The sequence below is a fragment of the Alligator sinensis genome, unplaced genomic scaffold (assembly GCF_000455745.1).
Source record: "Alligator sinensis unplaced genomic scaffold, ASM45574v1 scaffold984_1, whole genome shotgun sequence".
NCBI classification, from domain to species: Eukaryota; Metazoa; Chordata; order Crocodylia; family Alligatoridae; genus Alligator; species Alligator sinensis.
Window position 1 is genome coordinate 638,259 of NW_005842204.1, and position 14,673 is coordinate 652,931.

The following is a 14,673-nucleotide window of genomic DNA, read 5'->3' on the forward strand; positions in this document are numbered from 1 at the left end:
CTTCAAACATATTGCCATCCAAGATTAGACCAAGTCAGACTTTCTTTTTTAGATTAAGAACACTTGTGGGAAGTGAGAGCCCATCTCCTGTGTGTTACCTATACTGAGGAAGAGAAAGACCTGACCTGTGGACTGTGCACAGAGGGTGCGAGCACAGGATGTGGCTCAGTTTAAGCCACCTAAACCTGGATCAGGAAGGCACGTGCAAGCATTCACTGCTTGCTAGAAGGAGGCAAGTAAGACAGGGGCTGGCGGGTCCAGCGAGTAGGGTTGGCAGGTTTGGGGTGGGGATGGTGGGTCTGTGGTGCGGGTTGGCGGGTCCGCTGAAGGAGGAGAGGGCAGGCTGCCTTGTCCAGGTGTGGGCTGGTTGGAAGGTTATAAATAACAGGGTCAGGGGCATAAAACCAGTACTGTTCTGGGGCTGTGGAGACTGGCTGGGTTTTCCCAGCCTGCAAGCATTCATTAGATCAGATTAGTTTTCGCTAGACCAAGTTAACCCCTTGCGAATCTACCCAGAGACGAGGGACAGCAAACATGTAACCTGCCCCTTAAAATAATTATTCTTTTCCCTTTGTTTTAGTTCATGAAATCCATAAGACAAGAGTCTTAATATTTTTTTTCTTCTTGGCTTTGCTTCATCTGATACCGAGACTTCAGGTGAAACCAATCACTGTGTCTTATGCTCTGGCCTGAAGATGAGCCAGATGTTCTGGGCTGGGAATTCATGTACAGATGGGAAAGGTAAAGCCTACTTCACCGGGAGGCAACAGCTGGCAGAATCATTAAGAAAACAAAGCAGTGTGACTGATATCAGCCTCCAGAAGCAGGTTGAGGACTAGGTCAAACACTGTCCCAAATTTGTCTCCCACTTACACCTGTGCTATCCAGGGAAGTCAGCTTTCTCTTGATTTTACTTCTCTAACAGATGACATTCCCTTTCAGCTTTAGCATTTCTGAATTGATGTTGCTGTCAAAGCCCTTGCAGAAGTAATTTTTTTCTGAGAAGCACATGAACCCATTGTGCATCCTCGAATAACCTAACTTTTTCAAGAGGTCCAGGCAGTGTTGGACATCTTGACAACTATTCAGCTTGCATAAGGGTCTTTATGAGCAAGTTTTTGTTGGAGGAGCACCTGAAAAGTGTGCACGCTCCCTGCTGACACTGTTCGCACGTCTTTTTCTTTCTGAAAAAAATAAGCTGTTCGTTTTGTATGGATTTCTTTGAACCTGTGGCTGTTAGTTATTGCACAGGGAAATGTTAGTTTTTCAGGCCTAAATGTGTGGTTTTACAGGCCTGGCACTCATCCTGCCAATGGAAAGTCTGATCCTATAAAGTTAGACTGGGATTTTCAAAGGGGATCTTTAGTGTCAAAGGGAGTTTTCCCCAAACCCGCTGAAAGGCAGCATTCCAGTTCCTTAAGTCCCAGCCTTAACTGTTAGCAAAACATTTCAAAGCAGCCTAAAAATAGGAAATCAGATAGTCTGCTGTGCTTCTACCATTAACTTGGACAGGTAGGGTTTCCAGGATCCTAAATTAAAATTGTAAGGGTGAAATCCTCTGCTGAAGCAAATGGCACAACTCCTGTTGATTTCAGAGGGGATGAAGGGTCTCTCTGTAAAGTGGAACTGAGTGATGTATTACTTATTTCCTTCCCCCACTATCTCCTTATTTTTCAGTTCTCTAAATCTGTGCAAACTGCTTCCCTTTCAGGGGCATAGGGCAACAAGGCTGACACGAATGGCTCTGGGCCACCTACCCAATTTACAGGACCTCTCAAACAAATATTCTAATAAAAAAATGGGAGAGCCCAGATTCAACACACAAGCCAGAGAATCAATACTGGGCCTCTAGCATGTAAATAAGGCTTGCATTTGGACATTTTAAAAAGGTCATTCCATTTCTACTAAATCCATGAATATTTTTAAAGTCAATCGGCTTTTATGAGACAAATGCATTTTAATGACGTCTTTCTCCCCCGTCAGTCCTACAGCTGCAGTAAACTTTTTCAAAAGATCCCTAGAGTAATTTTTTTCCATGTTTGCTTTGCAGTCTCGTTACTGCGGCAGCTTTCCAAACCAGAGATTATCAGACACACCAATTAGGTGAAAATGGCTTTAGTAAAAATACATAAAAGTGCAGGAACTAAAAACAACAACAGAGCAATTTGTATAGGATTTCCTCTGAAGTAGGCAAAGGTTGCCCAACACACAACCACCTGTGCAACAATAAACATTACCAGTACTTTCCACACCGCCATTCTTCTCTAGTGCCCTTTTTCTAACCTCAGCTCCATCAGCGTGTAACACCTGAGGAACACAGGTGAAGCCTTCCTACTAATTAGCGTCTCAAGCTGGGTAATGAGGAAAGCAGACAACTTTCCTCTCTTTCAGGGAAGTTGTAAGCCTAGCTGTATTTGAAGAGTTGCAAAGTTTTTCCAGTCTACCTCTAATGAGGGCTTGAGTCTTTTTTTTTCCTTCTGGGAGAGAGCCTTATCTCAGGTAGGTCAGTGTTTGAAGGAATTTTTGAGACCTGCTTGAAAATATAACCCTTTTATTGCTTGCATTCAGAGTCTGGCATTCACTACATTAGGAAACCTCTTCATGTGTCCTGAAAGCCTATTAAAGAGATGGTATCAGACCTACAAATCAAACCCAAAGTAATATATGATAAGGTTCTGCAGTGTTATGGGGGAGTCTCTCCATGTCATGTGCAGGGAGGTTGTTTTTTTTTTTTTTGTGGGTGCTGTAGCCTGGCTAAACACAGACTGTATCTCGGACATAGTTTCTAACCTGAAGTTCAATCTGAATTTGCTGAAGATTACAGTTACTTTCGTGCAACCCAGTCCTTCACTTGTAGTCAACATTGCAGTACCCAGACTGCAGAATAGGCAAAAGGGATGGGTTGAGTTTGTTCTCCTATAATTGAAATGCTGCCCAACTGCTTTGTTCTCCAGGGGCAACTTCTCTTCTGAGTTACTAGTGTTAATTGGGGTTCAGCTCATTTATTCATTTTGGCTCAAATTCTGTTTTCTTTCTTTCTTTTTTTTTTTAAAGGAAATGTGTTTTGAAATTCTGTGTGGTGAACTCTGGGTTTTAATCTTGCCTCTAAAGCCCATTGGAGAGTGATGGCATCTACAAACCTTGAACTTGAGCTGAAGTGCAGCAGCATTGCACAGGTATGCAGTAAGAATTGCGTGGTGCAGTGCGAATTTTTTGCCTCACGTTTAGCAGTAATCTCTCTCTAGTGTTATGCAATGTTCCCAGTCATATGTGAAGGACAAAGAAATTGCCAGCTGTGTGTCTGTGGAGCTTTTGTCTCCCTCAAATGATTTTTGAGTTATTCATTTCCCTGTCTGGTCACGTTTGCTGAGAATACACTTTTATTGATTCATAACAGAAAGAAAGGCAAGAGGAGGAGATATAAAGGTCTTGAGTTATAGTTTATTTTAAATATAATAGCAGAATTAATCTGCCAGAAGCTGGTATACTAAGAAGGAATTGGGACGTTTCAAACGTTTCTGGAATACACCCAGAATTCAAAGCGTTGATGTGCCATGGGGGTGTTAAATGGTGGAAGTCTTATTGAACCATGGCATTTACTGTCTAATTTCTATACAAAAGCAATACTTTATTGTACACATTAAGTAATAGTGTACCAGTATTAGTATATGGGACAATAACATTGATCTATATAATCCTGTGAAAGTTGGAAATTTGGACTTAAAGTCTAATGAGAGAATGTTAAATGTGGTAGGTGACTTCTTAGAAAAAGTTTCACCATGTGAGGTGCTCTTTTTTTTTTTGTCTGATGTAATACTTATTTATAAAAGTTACTGACAAAATTATAGCTGTGCAATGTGGCTCTTTGCCTCAGGCACGTGTATCACACCTGTCTTTAGCCTAACTTGAATTCCGGTTGTTTTCATGCTATTAAATTGTTAGGCTGAAGTTGACACAGAAAAGAGACCATCTATTCTGTGCAGCTGTAAATAGGACACCATGAACAAACGTGGAAGCCTAAGGACCTGCTAGGTAAGCAATAGATATCTGTAGAGCTGTGCAATGATTTTAACCTTTGTCCTCCCTTTCTTTTTTCTGTCGTCTTTTGTTTTTGTTGTAAGTTTTCCTATTTGCCTGTTCTATCTTGCCTCAGCTCTCTGGGGAAAGAGGTAGCAATTATACTGTGTCTGCGCAGAGCCCTAGCACAGCGGGGGCCCAATCCTGGCCCAGAACTCTACCCGCTATTGCGACACTAATAACTACAATACTGTAACACCAACAATAAGAATTGTTACTTCTCCCAGCAGCGATGTGACATTATTGGTAGCCTTTAGCTAGTTCTGACAGTCCTAATAATAAAATGATCCTTTGCTGGAGGGAGGGACCCAAATGATAAAGGTTTCCTCCTTGGAAAGACTGCAGCCTGATATTGCTCCTTTTGGAGCAGTCACCCATGAATGACTCTTATGAAGTACAGAAAAAGAAATCCAAAGCAATCTCATTTTGAGGCAAGTGTTTAGTGACCTTTAATTTGGGATGAAGGTGCTCTCTGTAAAATGGAATTGAGTGATGTATTACTTATTTCCTTTCCCCACTATATCACTGTATCTGGAAGGTTGTTTTGGCGAAATTAATATTTATTATAAAAAGGTCATGTTCGTAATAACAGTTGCTTAAATATTCACACAGGTTACCTTACTCTTTCAATCACAGATTACCTTACTCTTTCACAACTGTTGAATTCTTTGCTTCTAAAAATATACCATTCCAGAAATCAAGATTGGGAGTCCTTTTACAATGAACAAACCATTTACAGGCCAGATTCTCAGCTGGCATATATTGCCTCCTTACACTTCAGTAACAGTTTACTGTACCAATGGAGGGTCTGGCTATGTAGGCAGAGCTGGAGAAGTTCTCATTTACTGATCCTAGGTTGAGGGATAATTAGATAATGGTTAACTACTGTGTTGGGTTTTTTTTTCTTCCTATATGTTGTTCATCATGCTCCATCACAACTGTCATTGTGTCTTCTGTTTTATTGCTAGATTTGGTTTAATTTGAGGCTACATTGTGGCTTTAAGTCATTTAGTCTAGTATGGAGACAGCATCCTAGTGACAGGCAAGTGGCGAAGCACTTAAAATCTATTGGCTTTCATAGGACAAGGCCTTGTAGTTGTCTAGATGCCTTGACCTGGGGCAAAATCTATAGCCCTGGGTTAGGCACTTAAATTCCCTTTCCGATGCGTGGGGCGAGTCGTGCATCTCAGACTGGACTCCAAAAGAGCCAATATGATGAGCAGGAAACCACTTAAAGTTTACATGCTCAGCTCCCCCTTAAGCAAATGATGTAGACTATGATGGGTCTTAAACCCTGCTGCTCTCAGAGGTACCAAGAGAAATCTTTCCTTTCCTTGTGATTCACAGCCCTCTAAAGGGAGGCCTTTTCTTAAAAAAAAAAAATAAAAAAAAAAAATTGAGCAGGATTTGCACTCTTTTCTTCTCAATCAGTGAGTATGGTGTTTCCACTGAAGTAGGCAATGGAACGTAGCTCCTGGATATAATAGCTTTTAGTGGATAGAGCATTTCTTGAGCAGGTGGGGGTGGTGCTCTCATCTGGCAAGGTGGAGACTTGAGTTATTGTCTCTTCACAATCCTGCATCCCCCAGAAATAATAGTTTAGTAGCCAGGGCCCGCAGGTGAAGCAAGAGGAGGAATGTCTAGTTTGTGATTCCCAGTGGAGCTTGTGTATGGGGTAGGTACTGAGGTGCACTGCTCAGCACTGACAAGGTTAAGGAGCTTCTGGGCATGACCAGAAGCAGTTCAGGCACTTGGAGAACTTGGATGTTGAATATCTTCCATATCTAGCTGGCAACTGAGGGAAGGGTTTCAGGATCACAGTTTTGTGCTTTGACACTTACATCCTGCCTAATTCTCAATCTAAGTTATTTAAGTCTTGTTTTGGATCTGGTCCTTTAGCAATTTTGATGCTTCACTTTTCTATTTCTCCTGCTGTGCTGGGAAAAGGAGTACAGCTTACATGTAGGAAACAGAGTAGGAGTGAGTATAGAATGGGTCTAAAGCTGTAAAAGGAGCTCCTGGGACAGTGTGAATAGCCCTTCTGTATCTTATCCTCCTGTAAATTGTTTGTGATGGATGTTATTTTAGCTGATATACCAAACCACAGACCCTCCAAACCATGAACTTGTGCTAAGCGGTTCAATCTCTCCAATAATACCCATAGCAGATTTGTGTCCCCTGCGGTTGAAGCGTTTAAGAGGTCCTGTAACATATTTTTGACCAATGGGTTATATTTGCAATCACATGAGCAGCCATGTTGTATTCTTGGAGGCCAGAGACCTTTCAACCAGTGGAGGGAGCGAAGGGAGGTGGTGTTCCACTTTTCCCCCTGAGAGTTTGATGCTGTTGTTACACAACTGGTTACGCCTCATTGTAAGTTGGTTGGATAGGTAATTAACACCTTTAATTTAATTTAATATTGTTGTAAGAAATGTACGTTTTTCTTTAAGGGATCATAGCAGCCTGTATCCAAAATACAGCTCAAGTTACTGCTCAGAAAAGTGTTACCTCTGGGTGGAGGAGTTTTTGTGGTATTGTTCTTGGAAGGTTTGTGTGTCTAAGAAGAAAAAGGTAAGAGGCCAAAAAGGTGGAAGAGGTGAAAAGGCCCCCCAGAATGGAAAAACAAGACTGGGAAGGAAGCACCAGACCCAGCCTGAACAAGCACTGGATGTGTGGATCTCAGAGGAGGCCTGAATAGAGCTTGTGGGGCTGATGGCTGACTGAAAGAAGCTGGGGCCTGTGAGCAAAGATATTGTATCTTGTTAGATTTTTCCACTTTTCTGGGAAATGGGGCGCTCTCTGTTTCTTGTAAATAGGACTGAATCAGAGATACCTGGCTCCAGCACCTTCTAATGGAAACAGTTTGAAGGATCCTAAGCTGCTAACTGCCCAGGTCAAGATGATTAACACTAGTCAATGACAAAGTATACAAGGAGAGAACACTTGACACTGGAGAAGAGAGCCAGGAAATCATTGTTTCAAATACTCTGCTTATTTTGGTGGGAATTATTAATGCTGATAACATGCAAAAAATGGGCAAACTCAGGCATGGCATCAGCGAATTGAACGTAATCACTGTCAAACTTAGCTAGGAAGCCTGTGTAGCAAGCTGCCTACATTGTGATTAAAACTTTAGAGCTCTAGAAATGCATTGCACATCCATACATTTAAAATAGCTTCACTTCAGTCTTACCACTCTTCATTCAAGATACTTGCAGGCTTCTGCATATGCCATTGTATCCATAGATTAATTTATGGCACAGTTACACTCGTGTTCTCTTTGTCTGCTCTGCTCCATCTCTACCGGGGTTGTTTTGATCACAGTTACCCAAGAATGGCCTTTGGCCCAAGTTTACCTCTTCATCCCTATTCTATCCTGGTTCCTGTATCTGTAGCCCTTGAGGATGTTTAAATTGTAGCACAATGCTAACATGGGTCTCGTGCAAGAATTGGAGTTTTGCATTACAGAGCTGTGCTCCTAGCTTCAGGTCTGTAGGGTTTGGTATAATACAAACAATAACATAACAGGATTAACTTGAGCTGATTCAATATTTAGGGTCCAGAATCAAATAATGTCTCAAATGTATTTAAATAGAGTGATGTTAGACATGGGCATGGTCATAACATCAGATTGAAGCCTCCTTGATCCTCGGGGAATTTGGATTCGGGGCAAATTCTAAAATTTGGACTCATCTTTATTTGATATATTTGCATTTGTGTAACAAAAAAAAAAAGTTCTTATCCCTAGACTTTAGTGTTATCTGCACAGCTGCCAAGAGATGGCAGTGAAATGCTGTTTGGTGTACTAGAAAGGAAAGTCTAATGGCCATGACAATCCAGTAACCTTCTGTCATGAATTCTTTTTGGTGTCTGTTCCCAGATTATACAGGGTTTTTAGGAATTTTCCTATATGCTAAAGGTTAGGAAAATAAATGGTGCTGCCTATGTTGTAACACTTTATCCATGTAAGAAAGATAAAAGATCATAATTAATATTGTCTATATGGGTCATGTGGTGGGTTGTTTTTTTTTTTTGTATATTTGTTGTCTACTTTGCTCATTCTCCTTTTGGTTATCAAGAATACTCCTTGTAAGGTTTTTTTAAGATAAGTTGCCATATGTTTAGTGTAGGTTCATTGGCTTTAATGGTGTAACACTGACTTTTGCCCTATTATCACTTAATGTAAAAAAACGGGGAAAGATATTTATTTTTACTAAATATGCATTCAGTTATTCTTGGTCCACCAAGGCCGCAATTGTTAACACTGCTGCCCACATTCTTCTATCAGGCATTTATTACAAATGGAGATTCATGGGTCTAAGTCAAGAACATTTATGGTTCTCACAAATATCAAACTAAACCAGGAAATTGAGTTATTGATGACTACTTGTTGAGCATGATGATACAACATAGGATCATAGGAAAGTAGGGCTGGAAGGTTATCTAGTCCAGCCATCTGCTTAAGGTAAGATCAACCTTGACTAAACCATCCCAGGCAAGTGTCTATCCAACCTGCTTTGGAAAATTTCTGAGATTATATGATTGTATCCCAAATGGTGTATAACAATAATTTGCACAATCATGCCAGTCTCAGTGTTTGCCTCGCCAGTAAATGCAATTTGATTATTGTTAGTCCATAAGGGTAGTTGTATACAGTCTATTAGTTGGATAGATTGATGTTTGGGTATTGACACTGAAAGGTCTTGAAGGACTGGGTCAGAACGTGGTGTTAATTCTTATAATAAATACATGGACAGTTCCCTCTGTTATGTCCCTTACTATTGGCAACTTAGTGCAGGCTAAAAGTTCTACGAATGCCTGGATAGTTGTCTGTCTGTCTGTCTGTCGATTATATAAAATGAACACAAGCTTTTGTGAACACAAGTTTATTTCCACAATCCCCATGTTACAGAGGAAAGGCTGAAATATAAACAGAAAGTCCATTTCTTGACAGTGCCCTTTAAAACACATCTGGAAAGAGCTTTCTGGGGTACAGTTTATTGTTGGAAAGCTGAGACCACTTCCATGATATTTATCTTGTGATGACCTTCACGAGACCATGAATCCCTTGAGCTGTTCCCTTTCAAAACGTGCTCTGGGACCTGGGGAGCTCTGAAGAAACATACCGCAGCAAAAATAGAAACAAACTTTGTAAACCGGCAGTACTGGCTCAGCTTGTCTGTTCAAGGGATATGCTTCTTTTCTCAAATGCTCCCCCTCTAGTATCTGTAACAGCCTAGATTTAGAAGTAAAGTTTCTCTAGTTCCTAATTTGTCTGTTTCTAGATGGCAAGCCATACAGGCCAGATTGTACTATCAAGGCACCGACCTGAGCATTAGGTGGTGAAGAGCCTGACGACGCCACTACAGGGAGAGCTTCTCAAGGGAAGTATAATGACTTCTGGGGCACGGCTGTGGCATCACTCCTGAAGAATACTGAGTATTGACAGCTTTCCTGTTGAGTTAATTGGTGTGGAAAGAGGGGGTGAGGCCAGGGTCTTGTCCATTTTGGTTGGGTTGTTAACCCTTCCCAGGCAATGTAGCATGGCTGCCATGACCTGCATGGGGTAAAGTAGTGGGGAAGAATGGGGGTTGGGGAAAAAGCTCCTTTTGTATCAGTCTGGCTCTGATTCAGAGGAGCAGCAGATACAGCTAAGTGTTCTTGTATATCAGAGGCAATGTGGTAGTACAAGAGCAAAAGGAAAGTCCATTGGAAACACTACGGAGCAGACTGTCTTCTATAATCCAGGCCCATTTGCACTGATCATGTAAAACAAAAGAAAATCCTCCAGCCAGAGGTGTCAGCTGGACTAAAGCTGGTGGCACAGTCTGTTAGACTGACTATCCCAGCTGTCCTGTTAGTGTACAAGACATGACCAGAGAGAGTGTAATAAAGCATGAGCTCACTTCCAGTTCCACTCAGCCAACTGTTCTCTTTTAAGGCCTATATGCAGCTGCTGTAAATTTCCACAGCACCTAAAGGATAGGGACAGAAATTACACATACCGCAGTATAAATGATCAGAAACTGGTTCAAATCTGTAACACAACAGGGCTAGGGACAGACATTAAAAAAGCTGGAGCCTGAATTGATTCAATCTTTGCAGGTTAGTTTAACCTGCGTAGATTGAATCAATTTGCAAGTGGACAGACATTCACTTTTGACTCTAGAAATGCCTGCAGTGACTCGGGACAGAAGCTGGGGGGGGTGCTACAGTGAGCCCTTGGCTGGAGGGAAACTAAGGGGGTTGGGGATGGTCAGAACTGGGTAGGCCTGAGTATGACTGGGGAGGGGTTTAAACCCACACCCTGACCTGTAGGGACCCCAGCCGGGTTCTGCCTGGAGAGGAAGGAAGAAAGCTCCTGTCAGGGGAGCTCCCTGCTGCTGCCCTGCCTTGCCACCTCCATTCACTTGCTGGCTGGCAGTAGGAGCAGGGATGGGGCCAGACCCCGGTAGCCTGAAGGGAAGCGGGGGTTTAATCCCCCCATTGCAGGGGAGGTGGTGGTACGGGAACTGATTAGGCTCTGCTCATGAACCTGGGGCCATGGACCCAGGGCAGCAGTGGCCAGACATCAGTAGCGTCTGGAAGGGGGGAGTTTAAGCCCTCCATTGCAGGCAGCAGTAGCAGGGGAAGTGGGGGAGGGCACCAACACAGGGCCCTGGGCTAAGTCCTTCTGAGGAGTGGCTAGGTAGTGTTCTTGTATATCAGAGGCAATGTGGTAGTACAAGAGCAAAAGGAAAGTCCATTGGAAACACTACGGAGCAGACTGTCTTCTATAATCCAGGCCCATTTGCACTGATCATGTAAAACAAAAGAAAATCCTCCAGCCAGAGGTGTCAGCTGGACTAAAGCTGGTGGCACAGTCTGTTAGACTGACTATCCCAGCTGTCCTGTTAGTGTACAAGACATGACCAGAGAGAGTGTAATAAAGCATGAGCTCACTTCCAGTTCCACTCAGCCAACTGTTCTCTTTTAAGGCCTATATGCAGCTGCTGTAAATTTCCACAGCACCTAAAGGATAGGGACAGAAATTACACATACCGCAGTATAAATGATCAGAAACTGGTTCAAATCTGTAACACAACAGGGCTAGGGACAGACATTAAAAAAGCTGGAGCCTGAATTGATTCAATCTTTGCAGGTTAGTTTAACCTGCGTAGATTGAATCAATTTGCAAGTGGACAGACATTCACTTTTGACTCTAGAAATGCCTGCAGTGACTCGGGACAGAAGCTGGGGGGGGTGCTACAGTGAGCCCTTGGCTGGAGGGAAACTAAGGGGGTTGGGGATGGTCAGAACTGGGTAGGCCTGAGTATGACTGGGGAGGGGTTTAAACCCACACCCTGACCTGTAGGGACCCCAGCCGGGTTCTGCCTGGAGAGGAAGGAAGAAAGCTCCTGTCAGGGGAGCTCCCTGCTGCTGCCCTGCCTTGCCACCTCCATTCACTTGCTGGCTGGCAGTAGGAGCAGGGATGGGGCCAGACCCCGGTAGCCTGAAGGGAAGCGGGGGTTTAATCCCCCCATTGCAGGGGAGGTGGTGGTACGGGAACTGATTAGGCTCTGCTCATGAACCTGGGGCCATGGACCCAGGGCAGCAGTGGCCAGACATCAGTAGCGTCTGGAAGGGGGGAGTTTAAGCCCTCCATTGCAGGCAGCAGTAGCAGGGGAAGTGGGGGAGGGCACCAACACAGGGCCCTGGGCTAAGTCCTTCTGAGGAGTGGCTAGGTGGCCACAGAGAGGGGGCAGGGAGGGGAGAGGTGACCTGGCTGCAGGGGGTATCATGCCCAAGCTAGTTAATGGAGCCCAACTCACTGCTGCCTCCCACTGTGGCCTGGGCAGTGGTGGCCCCAGGAGGTGGGGGTAAGTGCCCGCCACCTCCAGCCCCACGCAGGGGTTGTGGTCTACAGGCAGTCTGCAGCAGCAACGCTGCTCTCTCTCTCCCTCCTGGAAGCGGAGCAAAGCATAATGGCAGGCACAGGTGAAGCACCTGCCACCTGCTCATGTTGGTGCTGCATACTTGGGGTGGGATGGTGTGGGCCACAGCGGGGGAGGCAATGGATGGCTGCAGCCTGGTCTGGCCCAGCCCCATGGCTCAGGCACCTAGGCAGTGACTGGCCCATAGCAGCCTGCCCTGAGCACCTGGCACCTCTGCAAGCAGGCAGAGGTAACAGGTGTTTCACCTCCGCCCGCTGTGATGGATCACTCCGCTGCCACCTCTGGGAGAGGGAGAGGTCAATGGCTATGCCCCTGGGCTGTGGGGCTAGATCCGACCAGGCTGCGGCAGTCCATTGCCTCCCCCCACCAATGCCCATGCCCCTGGCCTGCAGAAGCCTGCCCTGAGCACCTGGCCCCATGGCCCAGGATTGCAGCCCCTGAGTCCTTTGCCTGGCGGTGGCAGTGGAGTGAACTTTTGTGATGGGCACAGGTGAAGCACGTGTCATCCGCCGCCTGCTCGTAGTGGTGCCGGGGGCTTGGGGTGGGCTGCTGTAGGCCAGTCACTGCCTAGGACCCTGGGCCGCAGGGTGGTCCACAGCCTTCCCACACTGTTGCCCATGCCTTGGCCCTCAGCAGCCCACCCCAAATGCCCAGTGCTGCTGCGAGCAGGGTGGTTCACCTGCATCTGCCACAATACTTTGCTCTGCTGCCACCTCTGGGAGAAGGAGGAGGTGGGGAGCTGGAGGCAGAAGGTGGTGGGCGCTGACCCCCACCCCCTGGGCCCATCCCAGCCTGTGCTGCACTGCCGCAGCAGGAGGCAGTGGCGAGTCAGGCTCCATAACTAGCCTCAGCTCTCCCTTCCCTGTGGCCAGCTGGCTGCTCCTCAGAGGGATTTGGCCCAGGGCACCGTGTTGGTGCCCACACCACTGCTGTCTGAAATGTGGGGATTAAATCCCCTTATTTGCCTCAGGCTACTTGTCTGGCTGCAGCGGCCCCAGGTGCACAAGCAGAGCCTGTTGGTGCCCGTGCTGTCCCTCCAGCAATGGGTGGATTAAACCCCTGCTTCCCCTCAGGCTACTGGGGCCTAGCCCTGGCCTTGCTCCTGCCACTGGAGCAGTGATGGGTTGGGGGGCCGGGGATGCCTGGCAAAGGCTTCTGCCCCCTTGCCAGGCAGACCTGGCAGCACCCCCGAGCAGGGTTTCCCATCCCCACCCCTTTCTCAGCTAGCTGGAGCAGTGACAGTGCTCTGGCTAGGGAGGATAGGGGTGGGGCCAGCCCTGCTTGGCTGGAACAGACAGCCCAGCCCAGGGCCGCAAAATGCTGGAATGCTGAAGAACTCCGATTTAACTTGAACCCAGAAGGGGTCTGGGACCGAAGTTGCGTAAACCAGTTTTACCCAAATCAGTTAAGTCGGATACTACATCTATCCAAGTCTATCTTAAACCAGTTTCGGCCATTTTGAAACTGGTTTATGTGTACTGAACTTATGTTCTGTTACAGGTTTAAACCAGTTTCTGATCACTTGAACTGGTTTATGTGTGACTTCTGTCCCTAGCCCAGAAGTTCAGTGCACATAAACTGCTTTCAAAATGGCTGAAACTGGTTTAAGATAAACCTGGATGGATGTAGCATCAAACTTAACTGATTTAGGTTAAATCGGTTTATTGAACTTCTGTCCCAGCCCCCCTCCAGATTCAAGTCAACTCACAGTCCCCCAGCATCCCAGGATGCTTTGTGCCTCCCCTACAACCCCTCTCTTGCAGGATGGTCAGGCTAGTCTTGGCCAAAGCTGTTTGCTCTAGCCAAGCAGGGAGGTGTGCTTTAGTGCCCCTCAGCTGCTGGCCTGGGCCACTGTGGGCATGTGGCTGCAGTTCTGAAATCAAAGTGAACGTCTCTTCACTTGCTTATCGGTTCAATCTACACATCTTAGACTAACCTGTGAAGATTGACTTGATTCAGCCTTGAGCTTTTTGACTGTCTGTACTTAGCCAAAATGATCTAGCAGATCCCCAAACCATAGATGAATCCTGAGGAAGGAACATTTCCTAGGAGATCACCTTACCCAGTATGTCACATATGAATAGCTTGAAACCTACTATTATTGTGCTATGGGGAGAGACGTTAATAATAAACTTAGCCTTTCAGTAGCAGCCTGCACAGGTGGGTTTGTGATAGGTAGGGCATGTGCAGACATTTCCGGGATGTGATCTACAATCATACATTAAGCCTTGTGCTTGTAGATCTGGTTCTGCTTGTGCAAACATTCACTGGTGCCAGGAGCAGCACTGGGAGCACCGTTGACGTATGTTGGGGAGGGGCAGACATGATTGAAGGAGGCTAGAAGGTCTGGGGAGGGGGTTGGTGGGATTGGGGGGTGGGAGGGAGGGAGTAGAAGGTTGTCTGTCCAGGGATTGGGGTGTTGGAGGGCAAAAAATAGGCCCGAGTGGGTGTGAGGATTTGGGGGAGGAAATGCACAGCCTTGTGCATGGAATGTATATAAGCAATTGGTTAGATTGGCCCAGAATTAGTCTGAACTACTTAGCACACCTACTAATTAGATTAATTTAAGTGTAATATCTACATGTACCCTAACCCGTTTTGGGTCTGTGTCTGGGCTTCACCTTTCTTTGGCCGTAGTTTGTAACTATTTTTTTCTAAGCTT

At 45.5% G+C, this 14,673-nt stretch overlaps 1 long non-coding RNA gene across 1 annotated transcript in view; it reads left to right on the forward strand.

Moving 5' to 3' along the window:
- Positions 1-2,443: 2,443 nt before the first annotated feature.
- Positions 2,444-14,673, forward strand: part of LOC102380177 — a 128,197-nt gene continuing 115,967 nt past the window's right edge. The window contains exons 1-3 of the long non-coding RNA XR_001358251.1: positions 2,444-2,499; positions 3,055-3,176; positions 3,943-4,032. This is a non-coding gene — a long non-coding RNA (uncharacterized LOC102380177). The remainder of the gene's footprint in view (positions 2,500-3,054; positions 3,177-3,942; positions 4,033-14,673) is intronic.